A 22,850-nucleotide genomic window follows, 5' to 3' on the forward strand; every position below is an offset into this window, starting at 1 on the left:
ATTGTAATAAAATATTTATAGTTTCTTGGCCTCGTGAATCTACATCAAAGCACCAGATAAATCAGTATTTAGCACGCTCCGAGTGATTATTAGAAATAAAATTTTCATTCTTATTGCACGATAAATTCGCAATAAAGTGTATTCTCTGATTCTGCAGGCGACATTTATCGTGCATAATGTTCTTAATAGTACATTGTTGCCAAATAAAAGCAGGTACAGTGTATATCATACAAGCAAATAGTATTCTTGATTATTAACTCGGTAAGAAGGGGTGTATTGCAAAAGTTTACAATTTACGACAATATAGAATAACGTGTCTTTGTAATGTACAGTTTATATAAAACAAGTTTGAATAATATTTTCATTATTTAGGTTTTACATATTTCGTAAAAGCAATGTCTTTTTGGCTTCAGAATAGAATACAAAAAAGTACATTAAGATCAATTGCAAATGTTATGTTCAATCAAACGGTAAACATTAATTTAGTTTATACATAACTTATTTTTGTTCGATTGTGTTCGTAGCTAATAGACACAAATTTGAAACGACCAGTGTTAAGCAATGAGAGTGAAATTTCTTGTTCAAGATAACAGTTGCTTGTCCCCGAAGGGGCTTGAACCCATATTTCTAGCAATCATTGACTACTAGTAACCACTCGGCCTTTTCGTCGGACAATGAGAGTGTTTAGTATTATCTGTAGTTAACTGATGTAACAAACTATGTGTTTGTCATATTAGGACATTAAGTATACATATATACTACATATACGACAAAGTTATTATTAAAAGGCTTAATTTAATGAAATTATGATTTTTTTTTATTTTATTGCATTGAAAATTTGTTCCCAGACTCATGTATCAACCACCTACTCGCTTGATTGTTAAATCCCAGACAAGGAAGAAAAGAAAATTACAAAGCATTGAATAAATGCTGATATAACAGAATTTTAGCTTAGACAGTTTCATATTCAACGCCATCGGAATTTGATGTATGGAATAAATATTAGACACAAAATCGAAGTAATGTCTTTTTACGGTCCGCATTAAGAGATCTTATGTCGTAGAAATGTAATGTTAACTTTGGCAACGTCTGATTTTAAAGTACATTATAAATACGGCTTCATCTCTAGATTACAGATATAATGATTAGATGATGAATTATGACAATAAGTTGGTTAGTTGTTCCTAGAAGAAGTTATAAGCTAATTAATACTTTTAAGTACATGTAATGTAATTTGAATGGAACAGTATGTTACCGAACATATGCAGACATATATCAAAGTAATACTCTTGAATAATTACAATTTTATGTCAAGTTTACGTTCTAGTTACTTGATAAGTATGATGCGGGTCAATGTATATCTGCGGATATGCTTCAAAAATAACAAATAAAGCGAAAAAAACAACTTAATTCGTTTAACATGTCATTTAAATACCTCTCGCAAATGTAATAGGAAGTGTGTAAACATTAAGCCCTCACCCGCCTTTTGTTATGTTGTCATAACATGCATTTGTTTCCTTAATTGAAAAAATATGGCCAGATAAAGTCCGGTGTATGATTAAATTGCTTCATCCTATAGCATATATCACTGTATACGTCTGACGTCATAGAAAATGCATTAATCATGCATTTCCGTATCAATAACAACTCTCTGCAAATAGTATAATTCAAGTAACATAACAATTGCTCGATAACATGCAAACAATCGCATGACTTGCCGATATAGTTTCATAATGAGTGCATAAAACAGTGTTGGGATAGGGAACTCACTTTTTTTCATTCCGGTTTTGATTTCAAAGGTATGTTATATTTCGAATTACAGTTTTGATAGATTTCAATGTATCATTTATTTATACCGTTTTTAATGCGAATGATATGAGGGGGCTTGTTTTAATGTGTTTTTTAATGCTCATAAACGTTGATATGTTGAAACTAAACGGCCCAAATTAATACACGTGCAATTAAAATATAATAAAAACTTTAAATTAAGTGAATTATTATATGTTATTCAATTACATATAAGGTAATTTATAGCCCCACTGTAAAATACTTATCTAAGACATGAATCTCAGAAATGATCATATATTACTTTGAGTAATTTTAGCTTGTTTCCTAAAACAAACGAACATCCATATATTAACAGTGTAGTAATTACGTATTATGCAATAATTTATATGCAGAGTAATAAAATATTTATAGTTTCTTGGCTTCATTGGACTACATCAAAGCACCAGATAAATCAGTATTTAGCATGTTCCGAGTGATAATTAGAAATAAAATTTTCATTCTTAGTGCACGATGAATTTGCAATAAAGTTTATTCTCTGTTTCTGCATGCGACATTATCGTGCATAATGTTCTTTGATTATTATTAATTATTTACAAATTGCAACATACAAGGCATCCAATTCTGTTTACATCACTTGTAAGCAAAGATTTTTTCACGATTTAACCTGCAATACTAAAATGACGTATTATTTCAATAGCCATATTCTGTTAAGTGTCTACGACGGAATGTCGTGCACCGACGCACGTACAATAAGCAAACTATTTTTGCTTTACGTATGCATTATGAGTTCCCTGATATTTAAATTAAGTATTGTACAAAGTATAATGATTTTCAAGAAAAGTATATTGGTAAATCATTCAAAACACTCTGATTGTGGACAAAACTCTTTTTATTTCTTTTTATAAGCATGCAAAGTACAACCAAAACTATCGTCATATGGTGGCAGATGGTCCTTTTTGGATAATAATCATAAGCTTTTATATTTTGCTGAATTGCCGATTGGTTTCTAGCCTTATTTATCAACCATCTTCCTATTCACTTGATTGTAAACGTCAGACAACGAAGAAAATAAGAACGATAAGCAATAGACAAAATGCTGATATAGCAGAATTTAATATTGGAGAATTTTTTATATTTAATCGTCAGCGTAATTTGATGTATGGCATAAAAGCGAGACACAAAATTGAAGTAATTTCATACCATGATCATCATCATTACATTTTATGTCGAAGAAAAATTGTCATTTAGTGTACCTCTGGTAAGAAACTCATATACATATAAAATAATTCTCCAGATAAATACTTTACCTATCAACCAATCACAATGGTTCATTGAATATTCATTGACTGGTGAATAAATCATGATGATTTGTCTGATAAAAAAAAGAAAGGACAAAAATGTATGATGATGTTATATTTTGTATAACATAGGCAGATAATTTTGTAATATTGGAGATATTCTGTGAAATATTCTATATGACGTAGTAGTACTAAAAGTAGCTGTAGTTTAGAAAAGTACTAATTCACTAGTAATTAACAGATTATTATCTAAACACCATTTACACTATCTAATATTATTCATATTTAGTTCCTCACTTATTATCATTATCACATGCAAAATATATCTGGTAATTTAAATTTTGCAAGAAAAGATAGCATACTGCATAATTTATGTTTGTACTTGGTTGTGATCGTTATATCTATTATGACTGTGTATGATGCAAACAATAAGAGTCTATAAATGTTGAAATATTGAAATATCGTACATTATTTGCAGTATACTTGAAGGGATTTTCTGAGCAAAATGGGAATATCATTGACAATTACGTATAGTCCTTGCCACTTCGAGAATGTTCCCGAATGAGGCAAATATCTGTAAGTGATGAAGCCATTCTATAAGCAGCAAAATTGCCAATATATTTCTACCAAAGTTTCAACTTGAACACGGAACAAACAAAACATTATCGAGTAGTTAAATTATTTATTACCGGGGATTAAAAAAATACAAATCTGCAATAATATCAACAAATACAATTAAGCCCCTGGCCCAGTAGGCCTTAATATCACCATAGCTCATAATATGATATAAGAAAAACTGGATAGTTGCCGTTTTACGTTCCTACTGTTTTCTGTTGACCAAACAGAATAAATGGTTAAAACAAATAGAAAGCCATAGCCATTATTGAAAGAATTATTGAGTTATCATTTTACCATTGTGCAATTTAGCAATATTCCATAATGATTTAAAAACTATACAGTGACGTTCCTTTCTTATTCTAGAATTTATTGTAAAAAGAGCCCTAGTATTTAATACACATGAAGCACAAACAAAAATAGAACAAAATATTCAGTCGCTATTATTAAGCAGATTTCTTGATGATTTGTCGTAAACGATGATCACATTTTCGGAACATTTCCACAAACACATTTCTTTAAATTTATGTATATTGCTATGATTTGTATCAAGAAACAAGAGACTGCCGATCATAAACAGAAATTACTTTCATTTCGTCTTCTATATTTGCACAATATATCAAACTGTATATGAAATTGTGTAAGTCAAGTATGATGCTCAAGCAATTATTTCAAGCCTTAGCATCACCATTTTCTTCTTTATAAGCTTTTCATAATCAAATTAGCGAGGGTGTGTTTTTTACTATGTCTGTTAATATCAAGCAATTAAGCAAAATACAAAATATCATTTATTGAAACGAATTATTGTACACGAAAGATCATTTTGCAGGATAATGTCACATATTTGAAAAAAATACAAATAATGACATACTTGTAGTTAATAAGATACGAACCAAGATACAATCTTGCTCGCATCAGCTGTCTCTTGCATTATTTATCTGTATATAGGCATGATTATTATCAGTACTTTGCCAGGTGGTTATCAATGTGTCGAGAAAATACAAGGATACATATTTATTCATATTCACCAAATACATCTTGGTACAATTCACAGTTTTAGATGGCACATTGCACATTCTCTGTCGAATGCTTTATAAACAAAATTAAAAAGAACAGGACAAATGATTTATTCAGATTTGCACATAGTACATCATCTTGTATATGCATATAAATAAATATAGTAGTCAATGTGAGATACAAAAAGAAAAGGGTAATGTTTGCAGTAATGTTAGAAATTTGGTACATAAAAATCAAAACAATTTATCATGCATAAGGAGATGGAACAGGTTTAGTAGTAATCTTTTTACAGTTAATAATGAATTTCTTAAAGCAAGTGATACCATGTTTGTTTCCAATGAATGTATTCTTTGTGATTAAAATTTATGATTTTTATATGAAATTCATGTAAACTGGAAGAAAAATTATATGACAAGACAAAAAAAACATGCTTGATACCCATAACGCATTGCTACTTAAAGCCAAATACTCAAAATAAAAATTGTTAATCAATATTTGATGTAAATTGCAATGAATGTTTTCGGTGAGGTAAGCCAAAACACGGCCGTATCTGCAATTATGCCCATAATATATGGTAACCCCAAACGAAATGCTTAATAAACTTTATATACAAAATATTTCAAGCTTAACAAAAGCTTATGCAAATAAAAAATTTCTTCTTGCATGATATCAATTATATCCACTAGTCCAAATCAGACTTACTGATTGGTTGTTTTAGTAATAATAGTAAGTGTATTGTTCGTATACAACAGGTGCCAAGTGCCGTGTGGCAGCTGTGAGAAGTTGTCCCGTACTTCGCTTCAGTGTGTTATATTTTTTCTGGGCCTTCTGGATCATTGGTTCCAGCGCTTTTAAGTGTTGAAAATTAAGAACCGCTCAAGCCGGTGCTAGGGGGGGGGCATGAGGGATGTTGCACTTTTTCATCATCCCTCATGTACAGACTCGATCAAATCGAGTCTGCAATTTTCATGTAATATTGTTGTGATTAATGCTTTCGAAGAATCACCTTTCTTCCAGATTTTCAACAATAGATAATGCATAGATAACTGACATGTCTAATTCTAATGATCAGATTAGTGGATACAATAAGAAATTCACCGCAACATATTTGTTAACAGAAGAGCACATGTCAATTTTTGTGGGTAAATCTAGTGTTATTCAAATAAAAAGAAAGAGTAGGTATCTATCAATCGGGTTGCAATTTAGAATATATCAAAGCAGAAAGTCGGTTATTTGCAGGGTATGCTAAGAATATGTTTTACTTGCTTAAATAATATATGTGTACTTTATTCTTCATTTCTTGCAATAAATATAGACCGTTCCGACAGGCTTGCATTTAGAAGCAAAATTTTGTTTAGAATAGAGAATAGTTTGTCGCCTGAAGGAACAATTAAAGAATAACCTACATTGAAATTTCATCGTACACTAAGAATGCAAATTTCATTTCTAATTATCACCTCATGCATGCTGAATACTGGTTTGTTTTTTTCTGGTGCCTTTGAAGTAGATTAATGAAGCCAAGAAACTATAAATATTATATTTCTCTGAAAATAAATGTATAATACTTAATTATTATAGTGTTATAGATAGATTTTATAGAAACAATAGCTCGGGGAATGCTTAAAAAATTGTTTTACGAAGCATTCAATATTTTAACTGATATTTTACGGACTGAAAGATTTGTATCTAAAATGTATATTTTGCGCTAGGCTACACTTGTGTTAAAAATGTAAAATTATAGTTACTCAATGTTTTACATTTGAGATTTTATTCGATAGCAATGGCGAGATCATCTGACCTATTATTGTAACTTGATATTTAAAAATTTGGTAAGCGGTACCAAGACAACAGCAATAAACACAAGAACACTCTTATAAACAATTAGTTCTGATGCATTTTTAAGGGATTAATGCGCATATATCTATTACATCATTATATCTAATTTAAGGTTTTCATTCAATATTTACCATTCTTAGTTACGTCGAAAAAGTCTATAAAAAGAGATTGACTGTTACAAGTAAGTTTTCTATTGATTTCAAAATAGACGTCTTTTTAAATTATAATTGAATAGAACCTGAATGAAAATTGGTTTAAAAAAAACAGTGTCAGTGATAAATGTAACATAGGCAAAACTGTCAATCAAAACAGTTCATTGTACTAGCCATATAATCTAAAAGCAATGGAAAAAAGAGCCTTTTTCTTTAATATCGTGTGTTCGTTCCGTAGACATATTCTGCACGTCATGCGATTGTTTGTATGGTTCCGAATAACTGATTATCGTTACTTGGTTTATCTATATAGTTGCAGACGACAATTGCAGAAGAGAATGTTATTGATGCGGAAATACGTGATTAATGTATTTCCTGGGACGTCAGACGTAGACAATAAGATATGCTTTAGGATCAAACAATCTCATTATGCACGAGGATATATCTGATGATTTTCTTTGATAAAAGAAACAAATACACCTTGAGTTATGTCGACATAATGTAGGGTTTACAAGCGCTAAATGGATAGTTTTTCCTCTTTATTTGAAAAAAATAACAACATTTTAAAGTTTAGATATAATTCCAAACAAAATTCTTTGTTTTGAGCATTTGGAATTATCTTTATCAAATAAAATTTTTCAAATAAAATAATTACATTTTTAAATTGAAACTTGAGTTGATTTCTATATTCAAACTTTCAGAATTATCTTTAGGGCATCCTTTAGTATATGTGTGACACCAGGGAGTTCCCCAAGGATTTAATTTAAGCGATACATTTGTGATAACGTGGTGGTGGGTGGGCATGGCGTTGCACCCTCTGTGTGTGTATGTCAAAAATGGATAGTGGTAGAATTAAAAAAAAAATCTTTGATTGGGCAAGACGGGGTGCTTCTTCTAGATGTAAGAACCAGTATTTTAGAATATGTAATATGTTTAGAAGTATTGAGATAGATATGAATGATGTACATGTTTTTAGTGCTAAGAGAATAGTTGAAATGGTCGAGAACAAGTTACGGTCAGTTGAATTAGATAAGTGGAAACATTCCCTGAATAGGAATGATTCCAATAGAAATACTGGTGGTAATAAACTTAGAACATATAAAATCCTGTTGTTGAAAAATACCTCCAGTACAATTTACCCTTCCATCATAGAAGTTCTTTGACAAAATTTTGTTGTGGTGTTGCGCCTATCCGGTTAGAGAGAATCTGCATGTAAATGATAGAACATGTTTCAACTTATCTAGTCATTAGTGAATTGTATTTTTTTTACTTAATTTTATATGGTTTTTACATGTTTTAACAATCCAAATTGTTGTAAATACATGTATATAAGTACAACAAGTTTGAGTATGGTGCTTTTATAATTCTTTTAAAAAGATATTTTTTTTATTAATAGGTTAAAATAGGAATGTTGCTATTGATATAGAAAACAGGAATGAAAATTGTATGGATTTAATGCCTATGTGGTATAATATTGATCTTGCCAATTTAAAAAGCAGCCTGGAATTTTCAGGTGTACAGACTTCTACAATGTATTGTAATAAAGGAATTTTATTTATTAGCTAAACGATTTTATGAATTAAAAAGTATTAATATACAGGGTTAGCTCAGACAATTATTGTCATAGTATTATAATTAACAGACAGATAGGCACAAATTTGGCCATATAATTCATGTAAGATTGTGTCAAAATATTGACTTTTTATTATTAAAAAGTAGATATTTTAGAGATTATTTTAATAGTTTTACAGTCTCTTATAACTCCTTATGTAGGAGTGGCTTTGTGTTGTGTAAAAATGTTGTGTTTTATTTCTTAAATATATGTAAAGATGCGCAAAGATGAGACTTTAATAAAATATTTGAGTTGAGTTGAGTATGAAAAAAATCAATTCATATACTTATATATTATAAAGAAATTATAACACTATAACTGTATCATAATTGCAGACGACAGTTCGTCATAAACATATAAAATACGTTGAATACGTATAAAAGTCGGAATACACATCGAAAATATGTACCTCCATTATATCATTTAACTGTTAAAATAATTATCTGGACAAGATAAAATGCATAACTTAAATATAAAAAGTGGATCTTACAATATTATAAAAGTGCAACTTGCACAAAAAGACGCAGACGAAAATAATTTGTTTTTTTTCAAAATTCACTTGAAATATTGCGTCTTTTTCATTACTTTACATTCACTCCTTCTTCCGTTTGATAACTGTCAATAATGAAATAATATTATAAATGACTATGAACTTTTTTCTACTAAAACCAATTATTTATGATGTCGTGAATTGTTATAATGAATAGATAGTGGATAATTATTCCGTGTTCCGTGTTTCTCCAACCAGACGTGGCTTGAAGAGGCAACTTTTCTTCGATATAATATCTCCTAATGCGGCCAATATAAAGCAAGTATTTCGATTTTGTGTCTTATATTTTTGTCATACATCAACTTCCGATGACGTTTGAACATAAAATCGTCTATGCTTAGATTCTGCAGTATCAGCAGTTATTTCGATGGGTTTGTAATTCTTATTTTCTTCCTTGTCAAGGATTTGCAGTCAAATAAATGAAGAGCTTGATAAATGAGATGTATATGATAAATTGTTACAGAATTTACTTAAATACATATGATTTTTTATAACACAATATCACCAGTTTAATTATTCGCAGATGTACTTGTAGTCATAATACTTAAAATAATATAATTAACGACAATCATAAGTGCTGCTTCCATTGACTCAGTGCAACTGAATAATGTATCAAACATGTTATTATTTGCATGTGCGGCTGGGTAGCACCGTCGGAAAAGCTGTAGTGGGATATCCCGCAGGCAAAGTTTGCTTACAATAATCGGATACTGTTAACTAAATTAAAGTAAACTATTTGCTGGTAATATCTGCAAACTGTAGCTGATTATAAAACAAAAATAAAACGTAGTAACAATTTTAGAAAAGCTTATCTTTTGTGTTGCTATTTTCGAACGACTCTTAAAACAAACACCCAGTTCTAAAACATAATCAATATTATAATTTTTGTAAGCGAAATGTGGTCTGTGTATCTATAACTGATTTGTTTGCAATAAATAAATAAATCGTATATGGCAAAACTTTTCACCATGCTAATATACTGTATCTGCTTGGCAGAAGAACGCTCTCCTTGCATACAGAGCGTTAAAGTGCATTTTTCCTAGAATATCTCATTTGCTTCCAGTTAATAGGAATTGTATGTTTTATTGAAGAACACTCTTTGCTCAACTGTAACGGGTTGCATTTGGAAGTAATACACGTTAAGAACATTATGCACGATATTGTCGCCTGCAGGAACAAAGAATATACTTTATTGCGAATTCATCGTGCACTTCGAATAAAATTTCATTTCTAATTATCACTCCAAGCGTGCCAAATACTGATTTATCTCGTGCTTTTGATGTATACTAATGAAGCCAAGAAACTATAAATATTGTATTTCTCTGCATACAAATTAATGTATAATATTTAATTATACAATGGTTATAGTTGGATTTTCTAGAAACAATAGCTCAGGGAACATTAAAACAATTGCTTTTATGAAGCACGCAATGATACATGGCATATGATAAATCGAAACATACAAATAAAATTCGGTATCAACACGGGCAACAAACGTTTTAAGATTTGTATTAATCATCTTTTTAAAATGAATCAACAATATCGTGTAACTAATCAAAAGCTTCTTTGTTTAAATAATAACACTAACTGTAATCTTTATATGACCTATCACTACACATTATTCTATTATTGTAGGCTAGAAGTAAAATGTATATTACTTAATGCTGAAATAAACTGTTGTTGTTGTTGTTGCTACTGTATCCCTGCAATAACTCGCTGTCACATTTGTTTGTTTGTCTGTATGTTAATGTGTTTGTTTGCTTACTTTTGTTTTTACTAGCTAGTAACAGTAGTTCAGTCAATTACCGGCGTCACGCTGCAGTATCTTTTAACAAAAATTGGCTTATTTGCCAATTTGTATTAAACAATACTAATTAACAAAACTGTCAATTCCAATATTACACTGTTTCAGACCATTTACATTTAATAGATAAATCACCGTTCACAAATTGTGGCATGTGCTCGTTTTGCAGATACATCTGCATGTCATGCGATTGTCTGCATGTTTCCGAACAATTAATTACATTACTTGATTTATCTATATAGTTGCAGACGACAATTGCAGAAGAGAATGTTATTGATGCGGAAATACGTGATTAATGTGTTTCCTGGGACGTCAGACGTAGACAATAAGATATGCTTTAGGATCAAAAATCAAATCTAAATATGCACGCGGATAAAGCGGTTCTCCAAGGTTTTTTGGAAATGCACATTATGACAATGTGCGCGCGCTCATCCTTACGCTATTTTTAGGTTTAAATGACATGTGAATAAAAACTTTCTGTTTTAAGTAAAATCTAAAGACAATACAATAAAAAAGCTGCGTCATTTTAAAAAGTCATTGAACTGTAACAAAGTAGTTTTTTTTTACATTTGGTTAAGAAGTCTGTGGCGGTGTAGAATTAGTATAAATTACGATTTTTTAAGAAACATTTTTCTAAATGATCTAAATGTTTTTAATTTCTCTTGCGAAAGTTGAAATAGTCTAATTTAATTTTTTGAAATCCAAGGACGCTTGCATTTACAAATAATTCATTGATTTTAAAAAAAGCTTCAGAAGTAACAATTTTTTGTTTCATGACGCTGTCGGTAAAACATGTTAAACTATACACACTTAAAACCAAATTCATTTTCTAATTGCGCGTAACATGTCAAACTAAAGTTGTCCCACTTGTTGAACGTTATTGTCCACTCTTAACCTCACTTAGTCCTTGTTTACCTAACGGCTGACCAGATGGTGAAAATGACATTTTAAAGGATATTTGCTTCGGGAGCATGGGCATAATGCTAACAAAATGTTATGTTTTCAGGGTGATTAATTGGTCTAGAAAGATTAACCTACCATATCTGTCATCGAACTGGCATCAGTGACAGGTGAAAGCCCCCCTGTGACCGCTGCTTGTATAAAACAGTCCTCTGTGTGAAAATGATTGTGGACACTTTCTATTTGATTAATGAAGCTCATTTAAGGTAATTCCCCTTTCCATTTGTGTGCGCGTGCGCAAACTTTGGAACGCTGAGAGACGTCCGGGTATTGTTATGTCACACCAGTATCCACTTTGGTTGACAATGACTGACCAGATATCGTGTAAATTAGTCCAGGTACGATTTCATTAACCTCTACCGGAGATGAAAATTAGTTTGCGTTCAAATTATCTCGGTTGGAACTTTTTAAACTATTTTGAAAATAGAAGGGTAGTGGTCAATGTAGAAAGGTCACTAGAAGTAAACAGTTGAAAATGCATGTCCATTTTGTTTTTGTTGTTGTTGTTTTAAATTGATTTGTTATTAGGGAAGTAATCGTAGACCATTTCGTGTCTAAACTAAAGGATTCTTTGACCTACTTTTTCTAAAGCCACAACACCCTTAAATTACATTTGAATGGTTCCATGTCCATCAAGGGATTCTTATTTACACAAATGTCAGTCAACAAAAAAACTTCTTGATATATTACATGAGGAGAATGACATCAGCTGTCCGCTTTCTGTCGGCATAATTTGCAATGCGACAGACGACAGCACGCGAACAACTATGCACGAGCTAATGAACCGGTCACAAGAGTCACGCGAGCGTTCAGTAGACTGGGTTTTGTTTTCAGCGCTGCTGACTTTTGCTTTCTCATTTCTGACGGCATTGTCCAAAAATGGACAATCAGTTGAGGCAGACGACATCTGGATAGAAAGAGTCTGTTTAATGAAACGTATATAATATATTGCATATGTAAATGTCTAGCTCAGTTTATTTATCTATACCTGTCATATAATGATCACTAAATTACAAGATGACAAAAGAAAAATGTTGATTTATAAGATAAATAAAATAGTCTTACAATTGCTCAACTGTTATGGGTGTACAAGAAAATAATTCACGAGTGCGAAGCACGGAACTATTTACTAATAATTTATAATATTGTATATTATAAATCACATTAGTAATGTTTACGCAGACAATTTTAACGGGATATAGCAGAAAACACTACAAGTCATTAAAATAACCTTTATTTAAAGGAAATTTACTGAGCTACGGGACAAAACAAGTTTGAATTAAATACATACGCAAGATGAGTTCAATAAAATGGAGTCTAAAATGTTCAACAATCTAATGATGTTACTAACCGTGGAAATCACAATTATTGAAATAATCAATTGAAAAATTATCTACTTAATGAAGCATTAAAATGAAACCCATTCTGACAGAGCTAAAACATAAAAGGTAACTGAAAGCGACACACAGGGGTATTTCATTTCAGGGATAATGGAAGATCAATGTTATTTCCTATAGGTAATACCTAGGTAGACCTCCTAAGGGTTCAAATACCTATTGTAACCTGTATCCTATCAAAGTCGAATTAGTAAAATGGAAATTAAGAGTTAATATATGATTATACCCCTTATTTTTGTGCAATAGACTTTCCTCTACTGACCATTGTTAATTTTGGTATATCAAGATCAAATCACTAAATTTTAGCAGACGATAATTTAAACACGGGTCGAATTGCAAGGACATCACGTAAGTGTAAGCTGACCTTGCTCAATAACTGTTGTGTAAACCTTTGATGTCCGATCTGTTTAACTATTTAATGCCAATCGTTTAGTTGGATGGGGATACAGAATATTTGGAAGTAATATCTCGGGTTCCCGGGTCCAAATCCAGGATGCAGCATTGTTTCTTCTTGATTTTTGGTGGAAGATGCATTCCATGGACACTGGTAATTTGTTACCTCTGTCTATTCTGGTCTGTCAGGTGATGAGTGACCGTGTTAACCCTATCAATTATAATACAAATACTAACTCATAATAAACTCAGTAAGAGCTAAATCTTCTTATAGAAATTCATTATTTTCATGATAATGTATTCATAAACTTGAAATAATTTTTAAATACAATGTAACTTAAATGTTGTCTTTATAAATTTCACTTTATGAGAGAATGGTAATTTTCTTACAGAAATAATGATCAAATTTATCTTGTAAAAATAAGCAGTTCTTAATGTTGAAATCATAAAGAGTTGGTGGTTGATTAAGGTCACGTGTTGACCTTTGTTATAATTTTACGCGCGCATGATCTTATCATTAAAAGAAAATTCTTTGTGTCAAAGAAAATACAAAAATGCTTTTTACAAGACCTTGTGACCTGCTGTCGATTTTTGCGATAATTCAATTTATGCTTCGAAAGCACTCGCAATGCTCTTTGTTCTTAAAATCTCGAATTAAATATGCAAAGTTCTCACCTTTCACCGATGTTCATGTCATTTTGTAACTTGCTGACTTCTCCGTCAAATGTCATTGTTTACTTGCAAACAGGACGGGTTCAAGGGGCGCCCCCAGCATAACACCTAATCTCAAATGAAATATGAGAACGCTGGTTTAAGTTTAATTACACAATGTGAATTTTTTTTCGAATTAATGTTCGGCTTATTAGGAGACAGTTTTTCATTATCATTATTCAAAATTTTACAATCCTATCAAGTTATTAACTTAACAGTTCCAAGCAATTCCACTTTCCGCTACTCTACTATGATGACATTAAAATTTCTGTAGGGATTTTTTGAAATGACATTAATGGCGTTACGTTTGGGAGAAATTATGGCGATGGTAATAGCTGTCTCCATATTTAATTGTGTGATATTGAATTTTCCTTGGTTATAATTAATGCATCTCTAAAATTGCCAAAGGGATGCGGGAAAGAACGTTGAATAAAACCACTGATGAAAAAAGCTTCTGTTAATTTAAACTCGTTGAGTTAATATTATGCATTCATAAAAATTTTAACATCCTTTTTAAATGAAACCATAGTAATGAGAAGCTAATAAATTCAGAGGGATAATGAATATTTAAGAAACATATAATTTTCCTTTAAAATCTCCTTTTTATAGCATGATGTAATGAATGTGAGATTTGAAAATAAACTTTGATAAACAAGACTGTTTAAGGAAAGAAATGTGAAAATATGTTTTATGGATTAGGGGTTTAGTCAAATCGACGGTGTAATGATAATATGTCGACTTTCTGGCTGAACTAATGAAGGAAGACATAAAGCGGTACGTATCCTGCAAGTGTAGGTACCTTCCGTACCATACTTTCCTTATGCTTGCTGGGTTTCTTGTTCAAATGAAATAATTCACAGTCGGGATTTAGCAGTGGATCTTTACCTGTCATCTCTAAATATGATTATATTTTACATAAGAAATACATTTAATTTAGTCTTTACTTTCGCTTAAGGCAAATATATAAACGTATAAATGAGTACAATCTGTATTTGTATTTCTTAAATTATGTTTTGTATGTTATGTAATTGATGCTATTGTATTTTATATACTTCTCATCTGTTATATATGTTTTGCTCTCAAGTATTCGGGGATAATAAAATAATGACATAAAAAATAATGACCTACAAAAGGTAAGGGAAAAGTCATTTGCAGCACGAAGTCAATAATTCGGCCATGGCGATACCACTGATCAACAATTTAACATAAATGTACTAACCTTAAACTGTCACACGAAGATGTAAAAGAAAAGATTACCTTGGAAACCTTGTTTCTTACCATGGCACAAAAATATTGAATTACTTAATAAATTACATTGTATTACAACAAATAAAAAAATGACATTATCCCGATCTTAATATTGGAAATGTTTCAAATATAATATAAAATATCATTTTCATGCGTGTAAGAAATAAGAGATATTAAATTTTGTTCTCAAATTTGAATCAATGTTCATGATGCAGCGAATTTATCAAAGTCAAGGACAGAAAAAATGTTTCAACAATATTCTAGAATATAACGTTTACTTTATGTTCAAAACTTTTTTTTCAAGGTATATGTATTATAATTTTATACTCTGTACAACCACAAGAGAAATTTTAAAATATCAGCAAGATCTATAAAAAAAAACTCTTTACTCCACTGTGGCCCAAAAGTCTAAAAACATAGTTTGAATTCCTTACATAGATCAGCTGGGGTACTCGAAACAATAAGAAATGCAAAAGATAATTTAGAAATATACTTAGAAATAAATTGAAAATCATATTTGTTGTGCTATTCTTGGTATAAAGTCTATAACACTTTAACTGACTTTCCATTAAAAATTGCCAATATGCAAACGTAAGTTAACGATTTTTTTAGTTCAACCACTGATTCACCTAACGTCCACACCACCAGCGCCGAACTGCTTAGCTTGACCAACAGTTTCTGTTACCGTTTATTTTCATTTAATTATATTGATATGTAACTGTTTATATATCGGTACGCCTGCTGGTTGTATGTTTTCCGTGATATTCTCGATATTGGCTTTAATAGAATGTTAACATTTATAACTTTTGTTTACAATCACTCTATGCCTACCGTTCTTTTTAAGGGCACCTCTTTGTATAATACCAATCAAAACTATATTAAGATTAAATAGCTCACTTTCCATTGCAATTAAGAGAAGTTATTATATAAAAACATCAGTTACCCGCGGTAAAACATCAATTCATACGACAACATTTATCTGGAATGTTATCTAACCTTGACATGGGGTGTTTTCGTCAATTTCAACAATTGGAACTCGTGGGGTATCACTCTTTGTTGGCAATGTCAATTTACGGATAAACATGATATTTTCATTAAATCAAGTACGACTAAGCACGTGACTCTTTTCAAATGCATTGTGGGGAAAGTAATTTCTAATGTGTCCGATGTGCCATTAATTGTTCTGCTACAAACTTGGATATTGATCAACAAACTTAGAATCGTAATAAACATGTTACCTTCATTTTGTCAACAGATTAATCAATATTAGATCTTCTGCTAGATACATGATTAGAATAACATTTTATATTATCATGTGGGAAAAAAATCCTTCAACCAATTTCCTCAAATTTCAAATGGCCTTTGACATAAAACTCCGACACTCAGCTTTGATCATTCACTTTAATGTATATTGTAGTTCCGGCGAACAAGCAAATTTGTAGGAATAAAGCTGCTTTGATAAATTTCAGAATCATCTACAGATCTACCCAGAATTTAGATAAACCTGTATTCCCTGGTCTGTCAAGTTGTCGAGAAAGATCGTCTGCCAATTAGTGAAAACAATAAATATCGAATCACATAAACAAGTAATACTTTCTCAGATATTCCTTTGGAGCGCTTAAAGTACAAGTACTTTATAAAGCCCGTTTAACCATCAGTATAATCAGAACTAGGTACCAGATCAGCTCTCTTCTCAACAACAACAATACATATGACAACAACAATAAAAGAAGAACAATATGATAAATGTATCTATATATTTCGGAGAATGAACGTTTCAAAATCGCATACTCTATATGATACCAATTTTTATCAAATTGTTCCATACATGTGAAAAAATTTGAAAGAAAACTAAGGGAAAGTATGCCGAACCATTCGGGGAAACGATTTTTAGATTTCGCAACAGCAACCAACGTAAACCAACTCAGTTTTCCCGAATCTAAGAAAATACTTTACACCTGCAAAATGGTCATTACGAATATGGCGAATTTTCATGATATTTTCATTGATGTACTACTTTATAAATATTCATCGTGCACCTGATGGTAATATCGAGGGCATCAGGTCGCGCGCGTTTCCTGGAAACCAGGGCGTCTTCCTAGAATCTTGTCATAACAATGCCGGGAGATTGTATTGTTTATTTGTGAATCCATCATTTTTATCGTGTTAAATGCAGGCTGTGTTTGCGCAACACTTGTTTTATGGTCATATTTGTGTCTATTTTTAGCACAAAATCGTTGTTAATGTCTTAACAAGGACAGATATTTCTACGAAGCAGTTAAATTCATATTTTCGTTCTGAATTAAAAAATAACTCGTCCTCATTAAAAGCAAACATTACCTTCAATATTGGTGAAAAGGTATATATCAAACGATATAAATAAGAGTGCAGTGTACTAAAATACATGTAACATTTTGTCAAACAGCAGTTCCGGTTTACAGCCAACAGAGTCTTTTTAAATTTTAAGAATGTTTGAATACATGCAAAAAAGGTCCAAAACAGTTGAACTTTATGGTCTTTTTTGACATTTACTGTATATACTCTGTCAATGTGATATTTTGCCTATGAGGAAATCTATTTTACCATAAGATGTACGCGGTAGTGACGTCACAGCAAAAGAAGTATTGTCCAAGCAAATTAAATCTTTAACACAATGTGCTTTTGACTCATACTAATCACTTACTGTTTAGATGTCATTTTAAATAAACAACAAGTGGGGCATCGTGGAGGAGAAGCAACTGTATGGAACATATTATGTACAGTGATACTACATACAACACGGAGATATACCTACTTAAAAGTACTCCAATTCTTATATTCTAAATTGTTTGAAAATCGTTGCCGCTGATGATTGTTTTTTCTCTTATTGACAATTAAGAACAAAACATAGTATAAACGTAGTACATTGTATCTTAAAAGGGTGATTGGCAACGATAGTTTAAAGTGTTGTGAAATCAGAATGACAAATGTTTGTTTCGTACAATCTACAATAAACTAATTCTACTTTATAATTCTATTTATGAACTAAAAGCAATTATAGATATTACTACACACTTTTTAATGGCAATTAAAAATTCATACAAATAGTTATCGTCTGTCACACAAACACTACAGAATGTACTATTAGAGAAAGTACATTAACGTGACTTTGTACGTGTGTTTTACCATAAATTATTATGCTGATAGTATTAAAATCCAATAAAAAACAGAATCCCTATAAAAGAACGCCAAAACCGGCAATATTTTAAAACTGTTGCAGTGAACATGTTTCATGGACAGTACTGGAAATTGCAAGCAACCATCCACGCCCCCTAGCACCGTCTGGAGCATAATTAATCATTTTAACAAAAATTTGTGAAAATTTGAATTTAGAAACATCCGCAGATGTGATCATGGAACCTTCATTGAGACACTTTCGTGCGATTCCATGAAAAGTGGCGTATGAGCTCCAAGTAAAAGAATATATGTGTTTAACAATCATATGTGACAATAAACCATGTAATAGACTAATAGTTATATGTGGAGGTCATTGGTAAGTGTGAGATGCATGATCCTACATATCATTTCTATATATAGCAGATAATAAATTGTCCTCAAAGAAAATATTATCTTTTATCTTATCTGAATTAATATATATTTTCAAGAAATACTCTATTAGCAAATCCAAATGATACATTTTTATTGTGTTTTTTTTTATCAATATCTTAAATTCTTATGGAAAGTGTGCCCAATGTAGGCCAATCCACTTTAATATACATAAGAATTGATGTGCTGTCTCTTACCAGACAGACGCAGCTGTGACGTCAGCTATAGTCTAGCATTGCAAGGTATCATTGGAGTGCAGCTAGGTTTCAACTGGGGTCAATGCCATATTGTCCCATATGACTTCAGCATAAAATACGGAAGCAGAATCGCAATGCATCTAGGTTTCCTTTCAATCACGCTGAAATATTCAAACTAGCTAAATCCGAGATCTGAAATTGAACTAGATCTATGAGAGAACAGTGTAAAGGATATAATTTGTAATTTCAATCAAAGTAAGACTGATTCATGTTGCAATCAGAGTTAAAATTAGTGTTCTTAAAAGTTCATTTTCAAAATTTAAATATCATGTTTACGTTTGAGGAGATTGCACGTCTAGTGTTAAAGTTTGTAAATGATTTGACTGCACATCAATATTGTTATGATCGTCTGCTCGGGCATATATTCACCCATGACTTGATCATTATTACTGGCAACAAGGTCAGTATGGTCCAAATGAATTAAATCACCAATTTTTATGATGCTCTGATTTTCATTGGTCTGCCGCAGACGACAGTAAAAGTCTCGCGCGCTGACCATATTGATAAATCGTCTGATATTCTCCTTACTTTAATAACAGGCTTTTGTGGTTATTAAGTTAGCATAAGAGGCAGAACAAAGAGAAAACTTAATTATCTCCATAGTGTTTAGCTCTAAACGTCAGCGCACTCGAGTCCACTTGATGAATTGTCTGTTGATGCTTTGATTTTTTGTCGTCTGCTTTTTGAAAGCATCTGCTATTAGAGACGCTCATAGACATGGCGGGAAAAACGGACGGGAATTGATTTTATGAAATACATCAGTAGGAAATTTGCAATGTATTTTATTGATAATTTCATTTAATGTGAAATATTAATGATTTAAGCGACATGAATGAATGATAAATTGTCGCGACGACTTTATGATGATGGTGCTGCCTCTGTACGTGTATACAACACTTCTAATGAGTTATTTGACATTAGATCTATATCACTTTGCTGTGTTTAATCAACACTGACCAAGTCTATGAAAAGCAGATACTAATAAAGTTTTTTATTATTAAATCGTAAAATTGGCGCTATCCGCAATATTAGACCTTGACCTTTGGGGCACCTGGTCACAAAAACGCTTGACTACGTCCAAACGATAATTGATGCTGTATATTGATAGCCACTCCACGCGACAAAGAAATCTCCTAGAAACCAAAAAGTGTGCCCGGGCGTACGTTTCACTAATGAAAATCGTCTTTCCGCTATAAATGTAATTATAGTTTATTTAATAAGGATTACGAAAGGTTATTTCTAATTTGAAAATAATAATTGAATGATATTTACTCAAGCAGACGATAATTGTATCTTGCGCAACTCGAGCAAAAGATATTGACCTAAGAGTAACGTTATAGTCATTGAAACGTTATTTTAGGGGTATTCGGTTACCATAGGACATGTTAATTTAAGACAGCCATCTTATTCAATTAGTAACGGTTGTTGATTGAAGCTAAATGTTAAAAGAAGGGATCCTGTAAAGCCAGATTTCGGAAGAAAATAAAATGACTGTGCCGTATGCTGGAAGAAAGTGTTTTTGCTATCAAAAAAAGTAATACAATATCGTGTTGTAAGAGGAGGTCCTTTTGTATTACAAAAACACGGTTGCTTTCAAAATGATGAAAACTTTATAATTATGTTGTAAGTTGTTGTTTCGATGCATTACGTACATGTTTACAAATGTTATAAATAACATAACTGCTGTTCTAGAGAAGAAAGTATGCCATTATTACATAACATGTTTGTTTATCCTTTGAAGATTATACAAAAATATATATTATTATAAGAGAATTTAATTAAAATGTCTATTTTATAACGTAGTTGTAGAAAAACGTTTGTCTGATTTATTTTCTTAATTCAATTCTCATTATTTAATTTGATATACAAGTTAAAAGTTATTTTATATTCATTTTTTACGTTTAACTTAACTATCATATTGTTTCACAACATTTTGGTCACACGCATACATTTGTAAAGAACAAAAGAAACGCTTAAAGACATTTATTCAAATCGTACCGTTCTCATAGTTTTCCATTGGTACGAACACACGGGTCAAGACAATGTTCATCGGAACGCAGATATGATTAAAAAAGTCATAAGTTCGACGACCCGACTAACAGATGCTAAACGTTTAGGTCTAACTTTGTACGCTATCAGGATCAAAACTAATAGACGGTGTCCAATAATATGTCTGAATAGCTCCTAATTTATTGTGATAACCCTTTGCTTTATCTCCATAATATTAAATATCTTAAACACATCAAGATAGAAGACAGTAGATAGATATTCATATCTCCCATATATCGACTGATACGGATCTGTGGGTCACGCGATAGCGTGGGATATATTCTATATCAAACCTGGAATACAGATTATGTAAATAAAACAAAGGAAACGCAGAGACCGCGAAATAGCGACTATACGCACGTCAACGAATACACCAAGCAATGCTGTCCGCCGGCCCCGTTGTGTAAAACAATACAAATTTAATGCATGCGTGCGCAATTACCTTTTTTATTCTTCGTGACTGATTTAATCAGATTTAGCATTCAATAATTGACGCATCACATGAATATTTGATCACTAAGCGGGGCTCTAGCGAGAGCAAATACAACGGCTTGCGTTTAATATTTGCCCAGATTTTGATAAATTCTGACATTAATATTTCAGTTACCTTCCGGCGGTCGCTGCAATGTATGAGTTCTTCTGAGTAGAAGTAAGGTTCTGACAGAGGAAGTGTCAAAATGAACAGACGATATAACATTAGATGACATCTGTTTGCAAGGACGCTGCGATTTCTCGAATATTCTGCGAGATTTTGCGAGATTTCCAATAGGTTGAGCATATGAGGAAGCAAGGAGAACGACAAAAATCAAGTTTACGTCTCTATGATACTTTAACAAAATGTAATGCTATGACAACATGTTTTTGAACAATTTTAGTCGAAAACTGCACGTGAGGAAATGTCACGTGCCGCTGACTTTTATCTAATCCCCAGAAAAAGATCAAAATTCTGCAGACGAACATTAAAGACCACACAGAAGTTTTTAAAGAAGAGAATAATTTACCCTATTGACAAAATAAGAATTTGTTTTTATTGTTGTATACTACATTAATGAGAGAAAAACTGGAATAAATTTGTGCCAAACATTTCAGTAATCATTTCCAAGCACAGACAATTGTATTTAATGATTCGATATGCACCATTAAGGGGGCAATTACCTTCTAATAGACTCCTCTTAAAATCAAATGAGTTATGAAATCTCGGTCACATTTCCCTAAAAAATGTAAACCCCACATTATTACATGCCAAATTTGTTTGTGACAAAAATTCAGAAGTTATGACCGGGCTGATAGCTATAGCACGAACGCTTTGACTGTTCGGTTGTCAGGTACTTCTGACAGCAACAAAATCCCTCCTAGTTACTTAGTTGAAGAGTACCTACTTTATTTAACTTATGAACGAATTGCATGTTAAATACAATAATTATCGTACCGGTAGATCAAAAACTTAAACACGTAAAAATCCTCAGCGGGGTTCCAATTCCGCACATTTGGCATTGAAGTTATTTTGTAATTTGTATACAAATGTCTAAAATTATCAACCAGGTGGCGTGTGGATGGTGTCCAACATAGTTGGGCGGA

General features: G+C 31.6%; 1 long non-coding RNA gene across 1 annotated transcript; it reads left to right on the forward strand.

Annotated features, from left to right (window-relative positions):
* The first annotated feature begins 1,665 nt into the window (after positions 1-1,665).
* LOC132713798 (uncharacterized) lies at positions 1,666-22,375 on the forward strand. Its single transcript, XR_009623487.1, has 2 exons — positions 1,666-1,799; positions 21,876-22,375. It is a non-coding gene; the product is annotated as an uncharacterized LOC132713798 (long non-coding RNA).
* The last annotated feature ends 475 nt before the right edge of the window (positions 22,376-22,850 follow it).

Source organism: Ruditapes philippinarum, unplaced genomic scaffold (genome assembly GCF_026571515.1).
Source record: "Ruditapes philippinarum isolate M1 unplaced genomic scaffold, ASM2657151v2 ctg321_1_1_1_1, whole genome shotgun sequence".
Classification (NCBI taxonomy): domain Eukaryota; kingdom Metazoa; phylum Mollusca; class Bivalvia; order Venerida; family Veneridae; genus Ruditapes; species Ruditapes philippinarum.